The sequence below is a fragment of the Neoarius graeffei genome, chromosome 1 (genome assembly GCF_027579695.1).
Source record: "Neoarius graeffei isolate fNeoGra1 chromosome 1, fNeoGra1.pri, whole genome shotgun sequence".
Lineage (NCBI taxonomy): Eukaryota > Metazoa > Chordata > Actinopteri > Siluriformes > Ariidae > Neoarius > Neoarius graeffei.
In genome coordinates, this window is record NC_083569.1 from 109201524 (window position 1) to 109225886 (window position 24363).

General features: G+C 41.4%; 1 pseudogene; it reads right to left on the reverse strand.

Moving 5' to 3' along the window:
• The window catches only part of LOC132881668 (zinc finger protein 850-like), a 99988-nt pseudogene that overhangs the window by 60083 nt on the left and 15542 nt on the right, over nt 1–24363 (reverse strand).

A 24363-nucleotide genomic window follows, 5' to 3' on the forward strand; every position in this document is an offset into this window, starting at 1 on the left:
TCTTCCAGTGTCTCATTAACGATGTGCTTCGGGACATGCTGGGAAGATTTGTCATTGCTTATTTTGACAATATTCTGATTTACTCACCAGATGAGGAGAGTCATCTGGGACATGTCAGATCTGTTCTCCAATGTCTATTGGAGAACCACCTCTATGTGAAAGCCAAGAAGTGCGAGTTTCATCGACATCAAATTTCCTTCTTGGGGTATGTCATCAGTACAGACAGTCAGCATGGATTCCTCCAAGGTGTCCTGGCCTGTACCCACATCAGTGAAGGAACTCCAACGTTTCCTAGGGTTCGCCAACTTCTATCATTGCTTCATCAGGGGTTTTAGTATGCTTGCTGCTCCCTTAACGGCCCTGTTAAAGAAGGGACCCAAACACCTCCAATGGAACCTCACAGCCGAGGAAGCCTTCAATCGATTCATGACTGCCTTCACTTCAGCTCCGATCCTGAAACACCCTGACCCGACCAAACTTGATTCGTCTCAATTAATCCCGTGGGCCGAGTATGCACAGAACTTGCTTAAGCACTCTGCTATCCAACTAACACCATTTCAGTGCATGCTCAGCTACCAGCCACCCCTGTTCTCCTGGGACAATGCACCCACTCAGGTTCAAGCAGTTGAGGAGTGGTTTTCATCAAGTCAAGCAATTTGGGAGCAAGTTAACCAATGCATTGAGAGAGTAAATGCCAAGTATAAGGAGTACGCTGACAAGCATAGAAGCGACAACCCAGAGTTTGCTCCTGGAGACAGAGTATGGGTGTCCACAAGAGACCTCAAGGAACCCATGTGCAAGAAGCTTCAGGCACGCTACATCGGTCCCTACAAGATACTCCGATGCATAAATGAAGTCTCATACCAACTAGAGCTCCCACCTCACTGCCGTATAGCGCCAACCTTCCAAGTCTCATGTCTGAAACCAGCCATTCAAGGTCCTCTGGCTGTGAATGCTCCTACTCAAGATCATTTTCCTCTTAGCCTAGAAGGAGAATCCATCTACCAGGTGAACAGAATACTCGACTCTAGACACAGAAGTGGGCAGTTAGAATATCTGGTAGACTAGGAGGACTATGGACCAGAGGAACGAAGCTGGGTAAGAGCCAAAGATATTCTAGATCCACTGCTCACACAGGAGTTTCATTCACAGCACCCCAACAAGCCTGTACCAAGGGGGAGAGGGCACCCCATTAAAAATGAAGCTCCCAGAGGGAGCTCCTCGGGGGGGTTCTGTTGAGAATGATAGCTCTAACCAAACTACAAACATGGCTTCTCAAAACTACAACGCCCAAGAAGCACAGCGCCCTGTCACCAGCTTATTGAAGTCAGCTGTCTCTCATTCACATCTAAATCAGCCAAGCTACTTAAACCTCTCTCTCACACTCTCACTACGAAGTATCGTTCTGAGTTTACCCAGTTATGCCAAGCCTTATCTGTTCTGCCTGCTTTCGTGTTTCTTTGACCCTCGCTATTGCTATTTCCCACTACGTTTCTAGTCTACTCTATTTTGCTCTGTTTACTGATCGACCGACCCTTGCCTGCCTTTGACTATTCTTCTAGGGTGGTCAAAATGTATTTGTGCAAAGTACCGTATTTTTCGGACTATAAGTCGCACTTTTTTTCATGGTTCGGCTGGCCATGCGACTTATACTCCGGTGCGACGTATATGTTTTTTTTTTTTTACCGCGGAATAACTGGAGCTGATGCTGAGTCTGACGACAGCCACGCAGAAGAAGATGAAACAGCGCTTCGTCTGCCTCTGGAGTTGGCAGAGTTGTTCAGAAGCGACACTGAGGATGAGGAATTCAATGGATTTGCTGATTTGGAGTGAAATCGTCAGCTTGATAAACTTGATTGACCTGTGTTTTATTATTGATAGGCCTATAGTTATTTAAATAAGTTATGTAATGATTTTAGGTGGGGCGGCACAGTGGTGTAGTGGTTAGCACTGTCGCCTCACAGCAAGAAGGTCCGGGTTCGAGCCCCGTGGCCGGCGAGGGCCTTTCTGTGCGGAGTTTGCATGTTCTCCCCGTGTCCGCGTGGGTTTCCTCCGGGTGCTCCGGTTTCCCCCACAGTCCAAAGACATGCAGGTTAGGTTAACTGGTGACTCTAAATTGACCGTAGGTGTGAATGTGAGTGTGAATGGTTGTCTGTGTGTCAGCCCTGTGATGACCTGGCGACTTGTCCAGGGTGTACCCTGCCTTTCACCTGTAGTCAGCTGGGATAGGCTCCAGCTTGCCTGCGACCCTGTAGAACAGGATAAAGCGGCTAGAGATGATGAGATGAGATGATTTTAGGCAGTGCTTAATTTGTGAAGTGGGAGGTCCCGGAACGCAGGAGGTGGGTGGGTCCGGCGACTCAAAAAAAAAAAAAAAAAAAGGCGGGGGGTGGTTTACTATAACTTTACGCACACGCACTTATTGTGTGTGTAAAAAAAAAAAAATAATAATAATAATAATATCAGCCATTATGATCTTAGAAAACGCTTTAGTGACGAACAGTTACAGACAGTAATATGTCGTGATATGTTATAAAATATTATTTTTTATTAGGCTATATATTAAATTATATATTAAATTTATCTTCTAAAATAACAGACTGTACTCATATCACAACCGGTTTATTTCACCATTGGAGATCAGATCACACAAGACATAAGTTAAATGACTCATTTTAAGGATTTAAGTAGGGTATTTAAAAGCAGTGCCAGTGGGACTTCGTGGCTCAGGTGGGTAAGGCGCCATACCATAAATCCGGGGACCCGGGTTCGATTCCAACCTGCGGTCATTTTCCGAGCCCTCCCTGTTTTTCTCCTGTTCATTAAAAGCAGTGCCAGCAAACATAAGTGCAATCAATTCAAGTAATAGTTAAGAAATAAAGGGTTTACAAAACAAGTTGGAGAATTCATTTTAAAAATTTTAGTAAGCTTTCTTGTTTTTTTTGCCATTTTTTCCACAGCGCAAGCTAACGGCTACAAAAAACCCGGTGTTCTATTGAGCGGAAGTATACACCCCATGTCCCCCCCCCCCCCTTCCCTTTTCCCATAGATTTTGTGGATGTCATAGGAGAGAAATCAACAACAGATATCAAAATCAAAACCGAACACTAAAATTTTTATTTACTTATTTAATTTATCGTTTGATTTTTTTTCCCTTTGTGATGGTCACGGAGGTGATCTGATCCATTTAAATAGCTGCCGGAACACCGAATGAAATGAAAATAGCTGCCGGATCCGGCAACGGAGGTTACGGATCTTGTTCCGTCATGTTCCGGCTCAAATTAAGCCCTGATTTTGAATAACTTGATGTTACGGTACATATTCAGCCAGTTTTTCTCTGGGCTATGATAAATGATTTTGTTTTGCATTTTTAAAAATAACTCTCCTTCCAAGATGAACTTTATTCTTCGTCTCTGATGTTATGGTGTTAATGGTCTGAATAACGTTTAATGTTTTTATCTGATATGACGTTAACTGGCAGGCGCACTTTCTGCCTGTTTTTTTCTCTGAGTGGTTGTTGTTGTTTTTTTTTTCACTAGACGGTTGTTTTTACTACCGTACCTGTCTTTGGAGATGATATACCTATAGCCTACTTGGCCTCTGATTTGATGAAATAAAATTCGACAAAAATGAAGAATGACACTCCTCGATGATGACTACAGCTTTAATAACAAAGATGAAAAAGCCATGGGGCGATAATAAGCCCTACCGGTAAAAATATTCTAAAAGCAAACTGATTAATGCATCAGTAATAGGCTACTAATATTAGTTATAATAATAATATAGGCTATTAGTAATAACGATAGTGATAGTATTAAAGATAGTAGTAGATATTTAAAATAATCAGACTAGGCTACTTACAGGGCAAAGGGCGCGTTATCACTGCTCAGCTGTTCGTTTATTAAATAAACAATGCAGTCGCGCAGTAACCACGCGCCGCTTATCAGATAGAATCACAGATTCTATGGATAGAATAACCCTTCAAAAAAGTGCGACTTATAGTCCGGTGCGACGTATATATGTTTTTTTCGTCTTCATAATGCATGTTTTGCCTGATGCGACTTAAACTCCGGAGCGACGTATAGTCCGGAAAATACGGTATGTAACATTTCCAGCCTATGTTCATTTTTCACTGCTGGCCCCCTTTAATTCAGAAAAGTACAATGAGGTTTTGGAGCAACATATGCTGCCTTCAAGATATCTTTTCCAGGGAGATTTCAAAAAGATGATGCAAAACCTCATTCTGCTCACATCACAAAGGCATGGCTGTGGAAGAAGACGGTGTAGCAAATTTTGAAATGAAAAATGTGACGACAACCCTGTACTGTTGCACACCTTAAGACCTATTTGCAGGGATAATGGGACAAAATAACCATTGAAATGCTTCATCCATCGGTGTCTTCAGTCCTTAAACATGTTTAAAGTATTGTGAGAAAGAATGGCAACATTATAAAAATGGTCAATGCTTTACAATCACAGTTTTTTTTAAATGTGTATCTAAATGCCCCGAATTTCTGTGGCTTCTGCAATGATATTCAGATGCTCTTCTCTGTAAAGAATAACCAGTGCATGGCCTATACATCACACATATGGAGCTTCAACAGTAAATATCCACAAACTTTGAAAGGAAAACCCATAAGCTAGCAACTTTGTTTGTAATCAAATATTAGGACAGCACAATTATTTCAATGTGATGACTTGCCTGTCCATCCCAATGGAATCACCAATGCTAAACACTGCTGGAGCCATTTTCTCTTCATAGGAGTTGATCTTGCAGGACCTCTTTCATAGCTGGAGAAACAGCAACATCAAGAAAATAAGTGCTGCGCTACACAATGTTTTGATTTAATAATTACCAACAATCAAAAATAAAAACTTTCCACCTGGACTATAAATAGTGACGTTTGACTGTGTTAGTTGCTTTCTGACATGAGCTCAAAAGCTTTTTTGTTTAACCTTACACTTTTATTGGCAATAATTTTCAGCAGCTGTGGACTGATCTGTCACATTAGTGGGTCTTTGTTGCACAAATAACAAAAAATTAATTCTAGGCTTACCACATTAATGTAAAATGACAATCCTCAGAGCAATTAGATATTTTTCAACATTGAGGATACTTGTGAGGGTAACTATGCCCATGGCCATGTTCTAGCTAAAGCTATCAAACCACAATTCATTCAGAATTGCATTTAAATTGGTAGGCTAATTTACCTGTCCAGCAGAAAACGGGTAGCTTCAGCATCACTTTGAAAACATTTGTGCCTCATAATCGATTTCTATCAATGTTTTTCCTCATTTTCTGTCGTCGCATGTCCCGATCTCATTTTGCATTGTGCTTTTGCATCTTTGACGAGGATTCATGCTACCTTGCTTTTTCTCATGCTAAATGATAAGTATGATCCTCAAAATGATTAGTCAGTAGACAGTCAATAGCGATTCCTCCTCTTTGTCTTCCTTCCGGTGTTTCCTTCTGGATTCAAGCAGTCACTTTCAGAAATGCTCTCTAGAACCAATGTCTATCCTGGGCGACAGGAGAAACGTGGTGGTGCAACATGGTGGCTCCATGGAAGAAGAATCGCTCCCTATGTAGATATGAAGGGCTCGTCCTCAGCTTACAAAAACAATTCGTAGTTACAGGGGATTATACATTACTGAAAACAATTATTAATACTACATTCCATTTCTGCTAATATCTCACCCCAAATCCTACACAGTGCACCTTTAAAGCAGCTGGTATCCTATAAAATGTGATGATACAAAAGGACTGTATTCATTGAGCAAGAAACACTTCTTGATAAATCAATATAAAACACACAAAACATACTTATTTCTGTTAGCCCTGATTTTTTCCCCCCAAACATCCTATTATAATTTCGAAGCCTATGTTACTGGTTATTATATTAAACAAGTAATTTTTAAACCATTTTGAAATTGAAATGGGGAATCAATAAGCAGAATCCGAATCAATAAAATTCAAGCAATACCCAACCCGAGTCATGTGACTCTCTCAGAGGTCCAGACTGGTCGATTACAGGAGGGAGGGATTCCCATTGGTTAAACACAGATTGATGTGCTGCATGCTTAGTATTGCAGCATTCAGGTGAAACCAGGAAAATAAATATATATATATTTTTTTTTAAATCATGAATTCTGCTCAATCAAGAAAAAATTAGCAATGCAGTCCTATGGAACAGAATACAATATGCCACGAGTAATAAAACATTATAGTTTTGTACCAGAATTTCCCTTTAACTCTCTTTAAAAAAAGAAATGTAAAAATATGTATATCTTAATTTGTCAAATTCACATCAAGAGCCAATGTCCTTATGTTTGAGCACTTGTGTTTCCTGAATGATTTTAAGGAAGTAAATCTCTGTCCACACTGTCCGCAGTGATACGGGTTCTGTTCTTGATGATTCTGCAGGTGGCTCTGGAAGGCACTCAGTTCACCAAAACTTTTCCCACACTGTGAGCAGTGATGCGGCTTCTCTCCTGTGTGAATGCACTGGTGTCGCTGGAGAGTACTCTGCCAAGTAAAACTCTTCCCACACTGTCCACAGTGATGCGGCTTTTCTCCCGTGTGGATACGCTGGTGTTGTCTGAGATGACTCTGTTGAGTAAAACTCTTCCCACACTGTCCACAGTGATACGGCTTCTCTCCTGTGTGGATGCGCTGATGTTGTTGAAGATGACTCTGCCAAGTAAAACTCTTCCAACACTGTCCACAGTAATATGGCTTCTCTCCTGTGTGGACACGCTCATGTTGTTGGAGATTACTCCGACGAGTAAAACTCTTCCCACACTGCAAGCATTCATACGGCTTTTCTCCTGTGTGGATGTGCTTGTGTCGCTGGAGAGTACTCTGACAAGTAAAACTCTTCCCACACTGTACACAGAGATACAGCTTCTCTCCTGTGTGGATGCGCTCATGCTGTTGGAGAGTCCTCTGGCAAGTAAAACTCTTCCCACACTGTCCACAAAGATGTGGCTTCTCTCCTGTGTGGATGCGTTCATGCTGCTGGAGATTACTCTGACGAGTAAAACTCTCCCCACACTGTGAGCACTCATATGGTTTCTCTCCTGTGTGGATACGCTTGTGTTGTTGGAGAGTACTCTGACGAGTAAAACTCTTCCCGCACTGTTCACAGTGATGCGGCTTCTCTCCTGTGTGGATGCGCTTGTGCCGTTGGAGGTTACTCCGATAAGTAAAACTCTTCCCACACTGGCTGCAGTGATGCAGCTTCTCTCCTGTGTGGAAATGCTGGTGTATCTGGAGATCAGATAGTTGATTAAAACTATTCCCACACTGTGGAGAGTCATATGGCTTCCCTCCTGTGTGGATACACTGGTGTTTATTGAGATGATCACTTTTAGCAAAACTCTTCCCATAATCTGAGCTGTGGTACATCTGGAAAACATAATAAAATGATTCAATAATTTTACATTTTGTCCTCCATACTGTTATGGAATTGTTATTGTTTCCGACAATAATGTAACACAGTTTGACCACCAAATCACCCACCTTTAATGGATGTAGCACCTAGGGCTGCTCGATATTGGAAAAAAATCAATATCACGATTTTTTCAGTAAATATTGATATCGCGATTTTTAAAACGATATTTATACACCTTTTTTTAAAGCCCCGATCATCAACACCCGAGGCACCGGGCCACATTTTTATAGTACAGGCCTCATAGGCTACCTGTCAACCCTTCCCGTTGTACCCTGAAACGCCTTTTACTTAAAACTATTTACTGTGCAAGCGCGTACTTTGCATAGGTCCTATCGCCTGCACAAGGCTCACGTTCTCCTCGCTCAACATTTCCGATCACAGAGGATGGAGCCAGCGCTGGTATTACCAGTGATTACTGCGTAACGTCCACACTGGCTTGTAGCCAGCCAAGGATAAAATCTCTCTCTCTCACACACACACACTACAACGTAAGCTTGTGTGTTGTTAAGACACCAACATTAAACACGCACACACACGGACTGGCCATTGGGAGTAGCGGGAGTTTTCCCGGTGGGCCGGTGGTTCAGCGTGGGCCGGCGGAGGAAAAAAAAAAAGTTGCGTGCTGGCCTTTAATATGATAAGCAATGTTAACAGTTTCTTTAAGAAACTGTTAACATTGCTTATCATATTAAAGGCCAGCGCGCAACTGTTTTTTTTTCTCCGCCGGCCCACACTGAACCACCGGCCCACCGGGAAAACTCCCGCTACTCCCGATGGCCAGTCCGTGTGTGAACACGCACAATATAGAGACAGGTCCTTAAGAATTAACATACATGAAAATAGCTCAGCGGCATGTAAACATTTCCTGAAAGTGTAGGTGGCACTGCGGCTAGATGCTACGTGAAATGGCACAAGGCAAACACCATGCTTCGCTCAGTCAACAGACAAAATCCACGAACCCAGTAGTCCTCCTACTACTGTGGGTTAGTGTTCTGTGGCCAAAAATACCCTACGCACAGTCATTCCAAAACATCCCCACTAGTTGCAGGTTATGTCTCAAATACAGATATGCGTTGTGGATTAAGCGATCTATTTTCAAGCATCAGGCTTCTCTTCCTTCATCTTCCAAATGTGGACTCCGCTATCTTTTTGGCATGTCAGCATTGAAATACCATTTGCAGAGATATTTCACTCGAAAAGTAAAAGCAACACATGATTAGGGCTACATGATTAGCAGGGGGACACCGTTTTAAGCGCACGGAATTTTAAAAACAATGTAATTACATCTGAGTCCGTCTACATCGCGCAATAAACCCGTCCTTAGCAGAACCTACTTCAAAGCATGATGCTAGCTGCAGATGCACAAGTCAAAATCAAATGAACCCAAGTAAACATGCCGCGGCGGGCAACATTAATAACCAAATTGCCTTACCTTAAAACGCTGCCTTGACCACAGGACGACTCGCAATTATTCCACTTAAATCCACACGGTTTAACACATCTAACACAGCTAGCAAGCTGGATATGTGCTAATATTGTTGTGCTTGTTTTCTTCCGTAGATGCCATTTTTACATTACCCAGTCCCACATCCAAAAATATGACGTAAATATATGTTAATTGTATTATTATAACTATTAGCAAGCAAATCAAACAACATATTAACAAATCAATATATCAAATCACCCGACACGTATGAAAACAGAAGAACTGATTTTTTACTGTTGCGGAGATATCGCGGGAGTAGAATGGATGACGTATACAAGGCTACGGTGTGCCTTAGGGGACAGAAGGGTTCGTTTTACCTTACAAATTACAAAAAATCGTTTCATATCGATATTATGAATTTTGATATCGTTTGACACCAATATCGATATCGTGATAAAAATACGATATATTGCACAGCTCTAGTAGCACCCCAAATTTTCGGGATGCAAATGCAGATGGAACTGATAAATCAATAATCTCATCTCATCTCATTATCTCTAGCCGCTTTATCCTTCTACAGGGTCGCAGGCAAGCTGGAGCCTATCCCAGCTGACTACGGGCGAAAGGCGGGGTACACCCTGGACAAGTCGCCAGGTCATCACAGGGCTGACACATAGACACAGACAACCATTCACACTCACATTCACACCTACGCTCAATTTAGAGTCACCAGTTAACCTAACCTGCATGTCTTTGGACTGTGGGGGAAACCGGAGCACCCGGAGGAAACCCACGCGGACACGGGGAGAACATGCAAACTCCGCACAGAAGGGCCCTCGCCGGCCCTGGGGCTCGAACCCAGGACCTTCTTGCTGTGAGGCGACAGCGCTAACCACTACACCACCGTGCCGCCCATTCATAGTTGTATTTAATTCAATTTTCACACACTTTTAACAATGGACACTGTCACAAAGCAGCTTTACAGAAATATAAATCTGAATATAATTAACATCCATGCATCCATTATCCGTAACTGCTTACTGTTTCCTGTGCCTATCCCAGCTGACTATGGGCAAGAGGCAGGGTACACTCTGGACAAGTCGCCAGGTCACCACAGGGCTGACACAGAGACAAACAACCATTCACACACTCATCCACACCTGCGGTCAATTTAGAGCCAACAATTAGCCTAACCTGCATGTCTTTGGATTGTGGGGGAAACCCATGCAGACTCCACACAGAAAGGCCCCCGTCGGCCACTGGGCTCAAACCTAGAATCTTCTTGCTGTGAGGCGACAGTGCTAACCACTACACCAACGTGCTGCCTAATTTTTAACATCTGAATTTATAATTTTATCTAGAATAAGCAAGCCAGAGGTGACGGTAGCAAGGGAAAAACTCCCTGAGACAGCATGAAAAAGAAACCTCAAGAGGAACCAGTCTCAAAAGGGAACCCATCCTCATCTGGGTGACACCAGAGAGTGCGATTACAAATATAATTCTGTCCAATATGGCTAAATATTCAGGAAACCAGGTGTAGCCAGGAAATTCACTTTAGTTTTACCATGAAGTCTATTATGTTAAAGTTATCGACTCTTTGCTTATGGAGACTTGAGCACAAAGCTGTTCATGGCAGTTGTAGTTCTACACACCCTCGTAGCAAATCTAGTTGGTTCAACTGCAGTCCAAAGCTATATTCATGGTTTCAACAGTGTCCTCAACGATTATTGCCACCCCTTGTAGTGATTAGTAAAAATAATTAGGAAAAAAATCCACCTTTTGGTGAAGTAGCTTCATTTCACATGGGAAAAAAAAGGGGAAAAAAAACCCCCAAACCTTTAATTGAAATAAATTTATTCAGAGAAAAACCAAACCCCTCATCAAGAAATAATTATTTTCAACCAAAACACATATGGCACATTATTGGCACCCCTGGATATTATAATGAACACAATGTAACTGAAGCATGTTTCCCCATTTAAATTGTACATGTTTGAGCTGATTGGAGTATGTAGGAACTTTCAAGCTGTATTCCATGACTTCCTGATTAACTGGGGAACAAATATGAGGTGACACAGAGACCAAATTCCCTTAGTCATCCATCAGCATGGGAAACATAAGAGAGCTCACAAACCAAATGAGGGAGAAATGTGTTGAAACTGACCATTTCTACCGTTCGGGCAATAATAAAAAGTGGAAACCAACTGGAACTGTTACAAACTTACCTTGAAGAGGACCCAAATTTATTTTGCCCCAGGTACAGTGAGGAGGAGGGTAAGAGAGGCAAAAAATAAAATAAAATAAAAAAATCCCCAAGGATCACTGTTGGTGAATTACAAGAAAAAGTAAAATCTTGGCATTTCCAAGTCTGCAAAACCACCATCAGACTCCACCTCCATACTAATAGATAATTAATGTGATGTGGATGGGAGGCCATCCACATCGGATCTGCTTTAATATCAATAGATCTTCGATTAAGGTACGTGAATCTTTTCATCATGGCACACCTTCAGCTTGGTCAGTGTGCTGTGTGTAGAATGTTTAGTCATTCTTCCTCCGTCGCTTATGATAGCTTTATTTGTGATAAGTGCAGATTAGTTAGCTCTCCGACGGAGAAGATTGCAGTTCTAGAAGCACGTATCCAGGCTTTAGAGAAGGCCAGTGAGAATGAGAACAGTGTAGTTTCTGCAGGGGAAAGTCTGGATGCCCTAGGTGGAGTTAGTAATCCCCCAACTCCGGCATTAGAGCCCTTAAAGGGGGGGGCGAATGGGTGACGACTCAGCGGCATAAGCGTAGAGCCAAAGCTACCGCTGAGGCTCGCCCACAGGAGCACCACTCCTCTCCGCGTCACGTGTCGAACAGGATTGCTCTCCTTAGTGATGCACCCGCTGAGAAACCTGAAAGAGCTCTGGTTATAGGGGACTCTATCATACAGCACGTGAAATTAGCTCAGCCTTTAAGGGCACCAGCAGCTTTAGTCAGGTGTATACCGGGAGCCAGGGCGCCGGACATAGCAGGTAATCTTAGGTTCTTAGGCAAGCACAGGTTCTCAAAGATAGTTATCCATGCAGGAGCTAATGATATACGCCTTTGTCAGTCTGAGGTTATTAAGAGTAACTTTGTAGAGGTGTTTAAATTAGCGAAGGCGATGTCCGATGCTGTAGTATGCTCTGGCCCCATCCCAATGCGGTGTGGCGATGTAGCTTATAGCAGGTTATGGTTGCTGAACTGCTGGTTGTCCAGGTGGTGCTCTGAAAACAGTGTGGGCTTTATAGATAATTGGGCTAATTTTGAGGGCACTGCTGGCCTGTTAGGGCGGGACGGTATCCATCCCACTCGGGAAGGTGCTGCTCTCATTTCTTGCAGCACAGCTCATAGTCTCAGAACAGGCCTAGTTAATTTCTGACAATCCAGAGCCAAGGCCAGGGAGCAGACGAACAGGCTAAACCGACTGTCTGCTAGCTGCACAGAGTCGTCACTCAGGGTCCACTACATCAAGACTGTGTCTGTTCCCCGAGCTAAACAAAAAAGTAGAAATACTCAGTTTGTTCCAGTAACCTAATCAATATAAAATTAGATCATACTGACTGTACAGCCGCTGCCAGCACCTTTGATCTAAAGGTGGGGCTATTAAATATTAGATCTCTTACATCTAAAGCGCTAATGGTTAATGAACTTATTACTGATCAGGAGCTTAATGTACTGTGTTTAACAGAAACATGGATAAAACCAAATGAATATATAGCATTAAATGAAGCTAGTCCTCCTGGATACAGTTACATACACCAGCTTTGTCTAACTGGCAGAGGAGGAGGCATCACGGTTATTTATAATGATTATCTAGGTGTAACACACAAACCTGCTTAGAAATTTAATACATTTGAAGTTCTTCATACTAATATAATGTATGTAGCCTCGAAAAATAAATCTACCCAGTTAATTCCCTTACTTATTATTTACAGGTCCCCAGGGCCATATTCTGAGTTTCTTTCTGAATTTGCAGATTTTATCTCTGACCTGGTTATTTCCTTAGACAAAGCTTTAGTTGTCGGAGATTTTAATATTCACTTCGATAACCCAGAAGACCCTTTGAAAACAGCATTTGTCTCCATTTTAGATTCAGTAGGGGTTAATCAGTATGTCATAGGACCGACCCATAACGGTGGTCGCACCCTCAATCTAATACTAACATTCGGGTTAAACGTAGAAAATATAGTCACACTTCCACAGTCTGAAGTTCTCAGATCATTATCTCATCTCATTCAAAATATGTCTGAGTAATAATATATGCACCTCACCATGTTACTGTATTAAATGTACATTCATGTCTACTACTGCACAGAGCTTTATAAATGATCTCCCAGAGTTATCAACTTTGGGTCACTGTCAGCCCCTGCAGAACTTGGTCAGGCAACTGAATGCTTAGAGTCAAGGTTCCGCTATACTTTAGATAATGTAGCTCCTCTTAAAAGGAAAATGATCAGAGAGAAAAAAATTAGCACCTTGGTATAATGATGACACTCACTCGAAAATTGGAACGTAAATGGCATCAAACAAAATTGGTAGCGTTCAAATTAGCATGGAAGGAGAGCTTCCTGATGTATAGAAAAGCTCTTAGTGCTGCTCGATCAACATGTCTCTCCTCCCTAATAGAATATAACAAAAATAATCCTAGATTCCTATTTAATGCTGTACAATATAACTGTATCAGATCAGCAATTAGAATGTTTTACTCCCCTTCGAGAAACAGAATTACTTTCATTAATCTCTGCATCAAAAGCCTCAACTTGTGTACTAGATTTTTCCTTGCCACCGTCACCACGGGCTTGCTCATTGGGGACAGATTAGGGATAAAATTAGCTCATGTCGGGTCATTCAGATTCTGTAAAGCTGCTTTGGGACAATGTCTGTTGTTAAAAGCGCTATACAAACAAACTTGACTTGACTTAATTTGGAAGGTGCCAGAAAAAAAAAAGTCAGTTAACCACAAGTGTAAGCACCTAAAGTTTGTGGAATGCTACGACAACTTTGTCTAGAACCGTGTTCTATGGTCTGATGGAACAAAAATGGAGCTTTTTGGCAATAAACACTCAATGTGGGTTTGGCGCAAAAGAAGGATGGCTATGATGAAAAGAACCCGATCCCAAGTGTAAAATATGGTGGACATTCTGTGATGTTTTGGAGCTGTTTTTTCTCCAAAAGGCCCTGGAAACCTTATTAGGGTCCATGGCATCATGGGGTCCATGAAACACCAGGACATTTTAAATCAGAATCTGGCTGCTTCTGCTAGGAAACTAAAACTGGGTCGTCATTGGATCTTCCAGCAGGACAATGATCTGAAGCATATGTCCAAATCAACACAAAAATGGTTCACTGAACACAGAATCCAAGCTTCTGCTATGGCCATCTCAGTCCCCTGAGCTGAACCCCAGTGAAAACCTGTGGGGTTAGCTGAAAAGGAGAAAGCACAAGAGAGGGCCGAGGACCCTGGATGAACTGGAGAGATTATGTAAAGAGTAATGGTCTCAGATGCTCTGCTCTGTATCTCCAACCTTATAAACTGTTAAAGGAGAGACTTAGTGCTATTTTACTGATAAAGGGAGGGTGTACAAAGTATTAAACTTAGGGGTACCAATAACAGTGGCAGGAGTTTTTGTTAAATTTCTTGATGAGGAATTTGTTTTTCCTCTTAATACATTTTTTCAATTAAAGATTGGATTTCTCATTTTTTTCCAGCATGAGATGAAGCTACTTCACCAAAAGGTGGCTTTTTAATAACCCTTTTTTTATTAATCTTTATAAGAGGGGCCAATAATCATTGTAACTGTTTTTTTTTTAGGCTGTCCATATGAGGCCATCCTCAGCAGGAGCAAAGTGATGAGAACTGCAACCAGAAGTAGGGCATAAAAATAGATCAGAGGCTGTACATATGGGGCCATCCTCCACAGGAGTGAAGTGATAAACTCCAGAGAGAAGTAGGGCATCATGACGGATCAGGCCAATCTGGAGAGCAGAGGGGATTGGGATCACTGGTATCTCAGGAGTAGCATGTGGAGACAGAGAGAGAGAGAGACAGGCTGTTTCTATCAGTTATTTAAAGGAAATATCTCGCAAATAAACAAATTGACCTAAAAGTCGGTCTTTGTCCTTTATTGTTGAATTTGTTCTTAATGAAAATAGATGGGACTATTTTTTGTCAGCGAGGCCGCCATCATTCCATCATGCGTGATGTCATTTTCCACAAGCACAATGGAGGTGTACAAGGGCATGCTACACTAGTGTCAGCAGGGCAAAGTATTCCGTCAGGGATGGTTGGAGACGGATGTAAGTACAGAAGATCTTTATAATAAAGTGCAAATAGGCAAACAGTCCAAATCGGCAGGCGTATATCGTGAATGGTAAAACAAGCAAAAAGGTCGAGCGAAGCACAAACAGAATATCGTCGACAGAAGCAGGGTCAAAAACGAGGACCAAGAATCAAAAACCAGGAAATAAGTCAGGAAACAAGGCTCGGTAACATGTCACAACAACGCAATACTTCGCAAAGCAAGTCTGCATTCTGAGTCCTTATTTAGGTGCGCTGATTATGCCTTAATCCCAGGCAGGTGTGGGTAATTCGCAGTGAGTGTGCGAGTCAGTTTGGAGTGTGTGCTGTCCACAGCCTGCCTGAGAGTCCTGTTGTGACAACTAGACTATTGTATAATATTATGGTCTCGTGTGACTTCTTGGTCAATTTGTTTGCATTTCTCCATAAAAATTATGGCAATGCAGTCTTAGAAAAGGAATCAAAAATAAAGTAGTGGCTAGTTTATTGCCTGTTTATTAAAAAAAAATTCCTGCTTTTCTTCCATCTGTTTGATGCGTGACACAGTATGCTGTCATGCGGAATCCTACATTACGCAGCGCCACCCTCGTTTTCGTCTCCTAATACACCCATGTATCTGGCTAATCCAGTATGGCTGTGCCTGGGGAAATGGCCCAATGGACTGACGTTACAACTTTAACATGTTTTTTTAAGCTAAACTCTGCTTAATTTTTTTCGTCTAAAACATCTTGTATTAATGTATAATGATTACATTTCATAACCCCGTAATTTCAAAATTTCCTGGTTAATGGCTTTAATGCAACAGAACATCCTCAATACTCGTGTCTTCGAGAGAGGAGTTTGTGCTTTCTATGTTTTTGTTAACATAACAAGCAGCAGTACTGTCTCATGAATTTCAAGAGAGGGAAAAAAGAGAATGGTGAGGGAAGAACAGTTATTTATAGCTACTATAATGCAATAGATAACAGAAACTCACCCCATTGTCAGAAAAGGTACCTTTGACCAAGTTTTCACACTCTTTTCATAAATGTTAAATAAATGTCTTTATTAGGCTTAGATTATGTGGAGCCTTTGCCAAATAAATCCCTGTTCATTAGCTGTTACAGGAATAACAAATTAGAATGTCCTAAATATTCAGATCTGGGATATTATTGGAAAATTAATCAACACCTTCTGAGTTTAACTGCACTGTGGTATAGTTATTCTACATTGCACTGCACTCGTAACGAGGGATTGTAATTAATTGGGACAGTCAATTAACTCAGAACTTCCAGTCAGGAACTCAGGGAACATCCACGTAGCCCGATTTCTGTGACAGAAACCTACCTGATATCACAACAGTGTAGCAGCACATAATTATCAGATTACCCTTTGCATCATTTCCTACTTGATAATATTTGAATCCAATTCATACAGTTTTGAAAATGTGTTTTAACAGCTTTGTAACATAATTCCATTGATTTTGGCCCAATTTTAATGGATCATTTTTACAAGCAAGGATGGACAAGACAGCTGACCTAACTTGTAGATCATTGCTCATCACTAATTGCAGAGAAATAATTAAAGTACATCTTTAAATGTTTATCAAATTCAGAGACTCGTCATACGAAGATGACCTTGCACCAGGCATCAATGTTTTTCCAAGCTGAATGTCTTTAGACTCGAGGAAAATCAACATGGACAGGGGCTTCAAAGTTTGGGAGAATAGCAGGGTACAAATAATTTACAGCAGGGTGCAAAATGGTAAAATGTCTGCCAGCGGCAGACATAATGCACGCAAAACGTGCAGGGATGGATGGATGGATGGATGGATGGATGGATGGATAGATAGATATGCCCCATGTCTTGGGTCCACTGCTTTTTCTCTATATATGTTACCTCTGGGCGATATTATTCGTAAACATTGTATTAGTTTCCACTGTTACGCTGATGACACACAGTTGTATGTTTCTGCAAAACCTGATGAGAGACACCAGCTTAATAAAACTGAGGAATGTGTTAAGGACATTAGACACTGGATGCTTATTAATTTCCTTCTGCTTAACTCTGACAAGACTGAAGTACTTGTGCTAGGACCACATACAGCTAGAAGTAAGTTTTCTGATTACACAGTGACTCTGGATGGCCTTTCTGTTTCTTCACGTGCAGCAGTAAAAGACCTCGGAGTGATTATTGACCCCAGTCTTTCATTCGAAACTCACATTGATAACATCACCCGGATAGCTTTCTTTCATCTCAGAAATATTGCAAAGATAAGAAATTTAATGTCATTGCATGATGCAGAAAAACTAGTCCATGCTTTCGCTACCTCCAGGTTGGATTATTGTAATGCCTTACTGTCTGGATGTTCCAATAAGTGCATAAACAAGCTCCAGTTAGTTCAAAATGCCGCAGCAAGAGTCCTTACTAGAACTAGAAAATATGACCACATCACGCCTGTCTTATCCACACTGCATTGGCTCCCAATCAAATTTCATATTGATTATAAAATACTACTATTGACCTTTAAAGCACTAAATGGTCTCGCACCACAGTACCTGAGTGAACTTCTGCTCCTCTATGACCCGCCACGCCTACTTAGATCAAAAGGTGCAGGCTATCTGCTGGTACCTCGTATAGTGAAGGCTACATCAGGGGGCAGAGCCTTTTCTTACAAAGCCCCACAGTTATGGAAAAGCCTTCCAAGTAATGTTCGGGAATCAGACACAGTCTCAGCATTTAAGTCTAGGCTGAAAACATATCTGTTTAGTCAAGCCTTTTGTTAATGGTGTTTATGAGGTAAAGGAGTAGATCTGGAGGGTCCTCAGACATAGAGTGTTTTGGTAAACTGGGATGTATGGATGCTGTCAGTCCCCACTCGCTTGCTCACTCGAGTTTGTTGACGGTGTAGTGGCTGGCTGCTTTATGTCCCGGGGCTCCCTCATGCCTGTGTTACCTTCTGGCTCTCTCCTTTTAGTTATGCTGTCATAGTTAGTTGCTGGAGTCCCTGCTTGTACTCGGTGCAATATGTATACTGTTCCTACTTATTCAGGTGACATTGGGCATACCTAACCACCTGTGTTTTCTTTCCCTCCCCCCCACCCCAAATCTGTCCCTCTGAGTTACATGGAGTCAACAGGAAATCTTTTGGTGGAGACGGTGGAGACTTCGACTGGCTATCGTAGCCTGCAGGGAATCGGCTGTCAGACTTTCTGTCGCATGATACTGTTTGATACTGTTGATCACAACATACTGCTATATCGACTTGAACACTGGGTTGGATTGACTGGTAAAGTTATCAATTGGTTAAAATCATACTTAAAAGATAGAAGCTTCTTTGTTACCCTGGGAAATTGTTCCTCAACGTCAATGCCCTTGACCTGTGGTGTCCCCCAGGGGTCGATTCTTGGACCATTACTTTTCAACCTTTATATGCTCCCACTTGGGCAAATTATCAATAAAAATTCAATTTTGTATCACTGCTATGCAGATGATACCCAAATTTATTTTGCTCTATCACCAAATGATTATGCCCCCCTTGAATGTCTCTACCAGTGTATCGATCAAATCAATAGCTGGATGTCACAAAATTTTCTTCAGCTGAACACAGATAAAACAGAAATAATTCTATTTGGAAAAAAAGATGAAAGACTCAGGATTACCACTATTCTTGACACAAAAGGGATTAAAACTAAAGAAATGGTTAAAAATCTTGGTGTTTTCATTGACAGCGAGCTAAACTTTGACAGTCACATGAAAGCAATCACTAAAACAGCATTTTATCACCTAAAAAACATTTCCAAACTAAGAGGACTTATGTCAAAACATGATCTGGAAAAACTAATACATGTCTTCATCTCTAGTAGGGTTGATTACTGCAATGGCCTTTTCACAGGCCTGCCAAAAAAGACCATTAAACGACTTCAGCTGGTTCAAAATGCAGCGGCGAGGGTTCTCACACGAACAAAAAGAACAGAGCACATTACTCCAATTCTAAGGTCCCTTCACTGGCTTCCAGTAAGCTACAGAATTGACTTTAAAGCATTGCTGCTGGTGTACAAATCTCTAAATGGTACAGGGCCCAATTACCTCTCTGATATGTTGCAGCGGCCTAACCCAATCAGATCTACCAGATCGCAACAGAAAAATTTACTATTAAAACCAGTTGTTAAAACAAAGTGTGGTGAAGCAGCTTTTAGCTACTATGCAGTGCAGCTATGGAACCAACTGCCAGAGGACATTAAAAATGCTCCTGCTGTTGGCAGCTTCAAATCTAGGTTAAAGACAAAGCTGTTTTCAGATGCTTTCTGTTAAATAATTAATATTTTACATTTTTTATAATCTTTTTCTCTGCATGTTTTAAATTTATTTTAACTTTATTCTATTTTATTCTGCTAGTTTTTTTTTCCCTTTCTCTTTCTCCTTTTTCTTTTTGGCATTTTAATATTTTATTTCTACTGTTGTTTAATTCTTATTATTTTCTTTTAATTCTTTTAATTAATTATTTTAGAATAAAGATAAAATTATTTTATGTAATTTTATTTCTCTATTGTTTACTGTTTTGTTTTTACTTCTGTAAAGCACATTGAACTGCCATTGTGTATGAAATGTGCTATATAAATAAACTTGCCTTGCCTTGCCTTGCATGTCCCAGACCCGGTGAAATGTAACTGAATTGTCTTGGCCAGGCCTAAGGGTCCCATCTGCATCTCATCATTGCTGAGGAGTGTGCTCCCATCACCCAATCAAGCGTCCAGCCAGAGCAGGTCATGATATATTTTACCATATTAACATGCCATTGTGTGTTATGCCTGATGTAAAGACTCTCGTCTCTGCGAGCCTACCACACAGATTTAATACTTGTCATTTTTAGGGCATACCTAACAACGTGTTTTCTTTCTCTCTCTCTTCCCCCCCCCCAATCTGTCCCTCTGAGTTACATGTTGATCCTGGGATTGAGATGCTGGCCTCTTCTGCCCCTCGGACCTGCTTGATCCATCCTGGTGCCCTGTGTCTGGTCGGAGTTTTATCGCCCCACTCCTGTGAAGGACGGCCCCATGAGGACAGTTGAGGGTTATACCTGTTAAAACTGTTAATATTATAGTCAGGCTGTCTGTTGTTGCCCAAATGAGGATGGGTTCCCTTTTGAGTCTGGTTCCTCTCGAGGTTTCTTCCTCATGTCGTCTGAGGGAGTTTTTCCTTGCCACCGTCGCCACAGGCTTGCTCATTGGGGATAGATTAGGGATAAAATTAGCTCATGTTTTAAGTCGTTCAAATTCTGTAAAGCTGCTTTGCGACAATGTTTATTGTTAAAAGCGCTGTACAAATAAACTTGATTTGATTTGATATGCAAGTACGAATTTTTCATGGGGCGGGATGGTTTGGAACAGGCCATCTAAAATTGGGATAACATTTACCCGGGACGGGTATTTGAGGCGGGTCGTCTAGCTCAAGCTTGATTAGCGTTGTTACGCACGCCAGTGTTTCCCACAGAAATTTTGGAGACTATGGGGGCAAGCCATGGGGGAGGTGCGGGGGTTGTTTAAAATTGAGTGATACATGTTAAATATTAAGTTATTACTGAAAAACTATTGATTAAAAAAACAGACACTGAGAAATGGTCCTATAAACAACTTTACCAATATAAAACATTACCAGGACTACAAAAATGCAGAAAAATAGGCTTTACTTATCCAAATGCTCCTGTTGGTTCAAAAGTTAAAGTGCAGAGAACCTCACAGCACAACATGAAGTTACCTTAAAATATAATATAAATGCCTCAGCTTTCATGTAAGAAAAAAAAAGTATTAATACTAGTACTGTGTGCAGGCAGTCTCTCCTGAAGACTAAATTAAACAATAATTATAAACTAATAAAATAAATGGCTCAGGCTTCATAGAAGAAAAAAAAAAACAATTTGAACAGAATCTCACAGTATGATGCTGAAGCTGCCTAAACAATGGAAAATAAAATACCATTTTGGCAAAAACGTTGGCATCCATTAATTTCTTGTATTAAGTAAAAAAATATGTTGCCAGATACTGCTGACATTTTACAGCCCAAAATATGTTCAAAACCCGCCGAAATGCACTTAAAACCGCCCAAATTGGGCGGGAAACCGCTCAATCTAGCAACACAGGCGGCAGTAATGGCTGCACTCGTGTCGAGGATGTAAACACAGTTGATGCGGCAACGGACATACATGACATAGTGGATGTAATTTACATTCACAACTTTTTTTGCTGTCAGAAATATTTAATATTAAATTTTGTGACTCGACTGACAATAGCTGGCGGCATAACAAGCCATAGCCGGCGATTTGCCGCCGGTGACCGGCTACTTTTGAGACCACTGCATGGAACCTTCTGCGTTTCCAAATACAATGGATTACAACATTATTGTAATCAACACACATTCTCTGTAAAATAAATAAATAAATAAATAAATAAATAAAAATAGTAATAATAATTTGACCATCATTCAGGTGTGCAGTTACAGCTTATGCCACATGTATGCTTCTTAAAATTTCAGCAACACCACATCCCAGTGGACTTGTATGGTGGTCACTAGGCTTGTATGATAACATCATCCCCACGTGATATTACATTGATATGATATCCAGTGATATTTATTGCTGATGATATTATATTACCAGAGCTGCCAACCATTTCACACTTGGTTTATGAGCGCTTCAAAAATATCTGAGCACTCAAGGCTACACATCAGAGTACAGAGTGTTTGAGAGTCAAGGATTAAATGTTCAGATGCACTACATTATGGGTACCGTAGTCTGAATGTGTGATTACAAGTGTGTGTGTTGGCCACATTTTTTTAAAAAGTTTCCTGCCAGCCATGTATTTTCCCATTATTTGTCTGTGTGCTTTTAGGCAGTGACTCAATATATAGTATTCATAACTTAGCTGACTAACACCAAGCAACGTTTCAAGAGATTTGACTGTCGGAGACAAATTTCCAAAGTCGGAATAAAATCATGAGAGTTTTGCGAGAATTGTGCTCCCTTCATCGCAATCGTTTGGTGTAAGGTGGTCAGGATAACAGTCTTAAGTCAGTCGTTTTCCATCTTTACATTCTGATAAAACCAACCGTGTTTAATATTGTCTTTAATCTTGGCTCATGCAAATAGTGACACTGTAAGGTCCCCAGTGTTTGCAAAATTGTAGTGCTTGAAAAGCCTGCTTAACTCTGTGACTAATGACACAATGTCTAAATGATCCTCCGAAGTTGTTGGTACAGGCAGTTTGATTTTTCTTTTTTTTTTGAGTAATATACAGTATTTCATAAACTGCATTCAAAAGAGAAGTTTCAATAGGGAGGCAGGCTTTCGTCTAAACTGGGGAACAGGGGCGCTGCGCCCTCTTACTCTCGGCGTGTGCCCCCTTACCGAAATGCCGATTGAACCCCAAGTCACACTTAGGCCATGCACTTATATGCTACTGCACAACATGCAATCTTTCTCAAAACGATCTTTTCTCCGTGAAAACATCCCAGCAACACCACGTGACTAGGGGTGGCACGGTTCACAAAAGTCGCGGTTCGGTACGTATTGCGGTTTGAGGTCTGCGGTTCGGTACGTATTGCGTTTTTTTTTTTTTTTAATCTTAAGTACTCTGTATTTGGGCATATAGCCTACTATTTACCTTAAGTAAACATAGTTTAGGATACAGCATTTAAGAGAGGTTAAAATTATAGTTATAATGAAATAATCATGCACAAACTGAGTTTGAGTTGACATAAGCACATTTTATGAACAATCTCTGATGAAAAGCCAAGAAGTATTTTGAAACAGCAAGAGGGAAGACATGGATGATTTCAACAGCTTTTTTATTTACTACAGCATTTATACAAAGTGTCAGGAGTGTTTGCTGCCATGTTGTGGCATCTAGAGGAACCAGGTGTCTTTTGTCACATACAGAGTTTTCATAATTGGAAGAAATAAAAATGAACTTACTTTACAAAGCTTGCATATTGTGACGTTTTTGTCAATTGATTTTTTGCCGGCGTCATCGCATGTAATGGGAAAACCAAAATGTTCCCACAAACCTGATTTGAATGCCGCGGGGGCATCCTCTATGTACGACGACCTGCCTTCTCCACTCCCACTTGCCATTTTTGCACTTGCCATCCACACTCCGCTGTCACTTCAGTTCTTTCGCGCAGGGGTGATAGCGTTCCGGCGCCGCGCCGGATTTCCGGCGTACCGCAGCGCCGGAAAAAAAAAAAAAAATCTAGTTCGCCCATTATCCTGTGTCATTCTGAGATGCGCAGATAGACAGTAAAGGATTCCCTTTACTGTCTTTCTGCGCATCTCAGAATGACACAGGATAATGGGCGAACTAGATTTTTTTTTTTCCGGCGCCGCGGTACGCCAGAAATCCGGCGCGGCGCCGGAACGCTATCACCCCTGTTCGCGCGAAAGAGAACCACGTGGTTTCATACAGGCATTCGGCTTTTTTTTTTGGCGAACGTCTTAAATAGGGGTACTGCGGTTTATACGCGTATTGCACCGCAACAGGCGTATCGTACGGTTCGGTTTTTTTCCCATAACCGTGCCAAGCCTACACGTGACAATGTGTCTGATCATCAAATACGTTATAATTACTCCAAAAATATTCCAATCATAGTAGATACGCCGCCAGACGGTGCAAAAACAATCCGAATTGGCGTTTTCCAAACTGAGGCGCCATGTTGTTTAGTTGTTTACTTGTCGCGACTGCTCTCGCGAGATTTGACATGGTTACATACAAGGTCAGTTGACTTGTAGAGCGAGATTTCTCGAGACTGAATGACCCAAGTTAATTCGCAAGTTGTTTTTGTTGACACTTGGGCATTTAAAGATGTCATCCCGTGGCACGAAACGGAAGAAAGCCAAAGACTGTCCGGGGCAGAAGAAGATTACTTCTTTCTTTTTCAATGTTGACAGACAATTTGTTACAATTTCCCGCTCAGATAGCCTCAGAATGTCCCATTGTAGCCTCAATTTTTCAAAGGCTTCGCACGGACACGACGACGGACAACCGGCACCATCCACCCCCCGCTTCGCTCCCTCGCCATGGTGAGCGCCCTCATACTACATTTTTCTAGAAAAAACCCTGGGGAGGCATATTGCTTTTACTCAACTAAATCTCTGCTTCTTATTACTGTGACTGAACACCAAATTG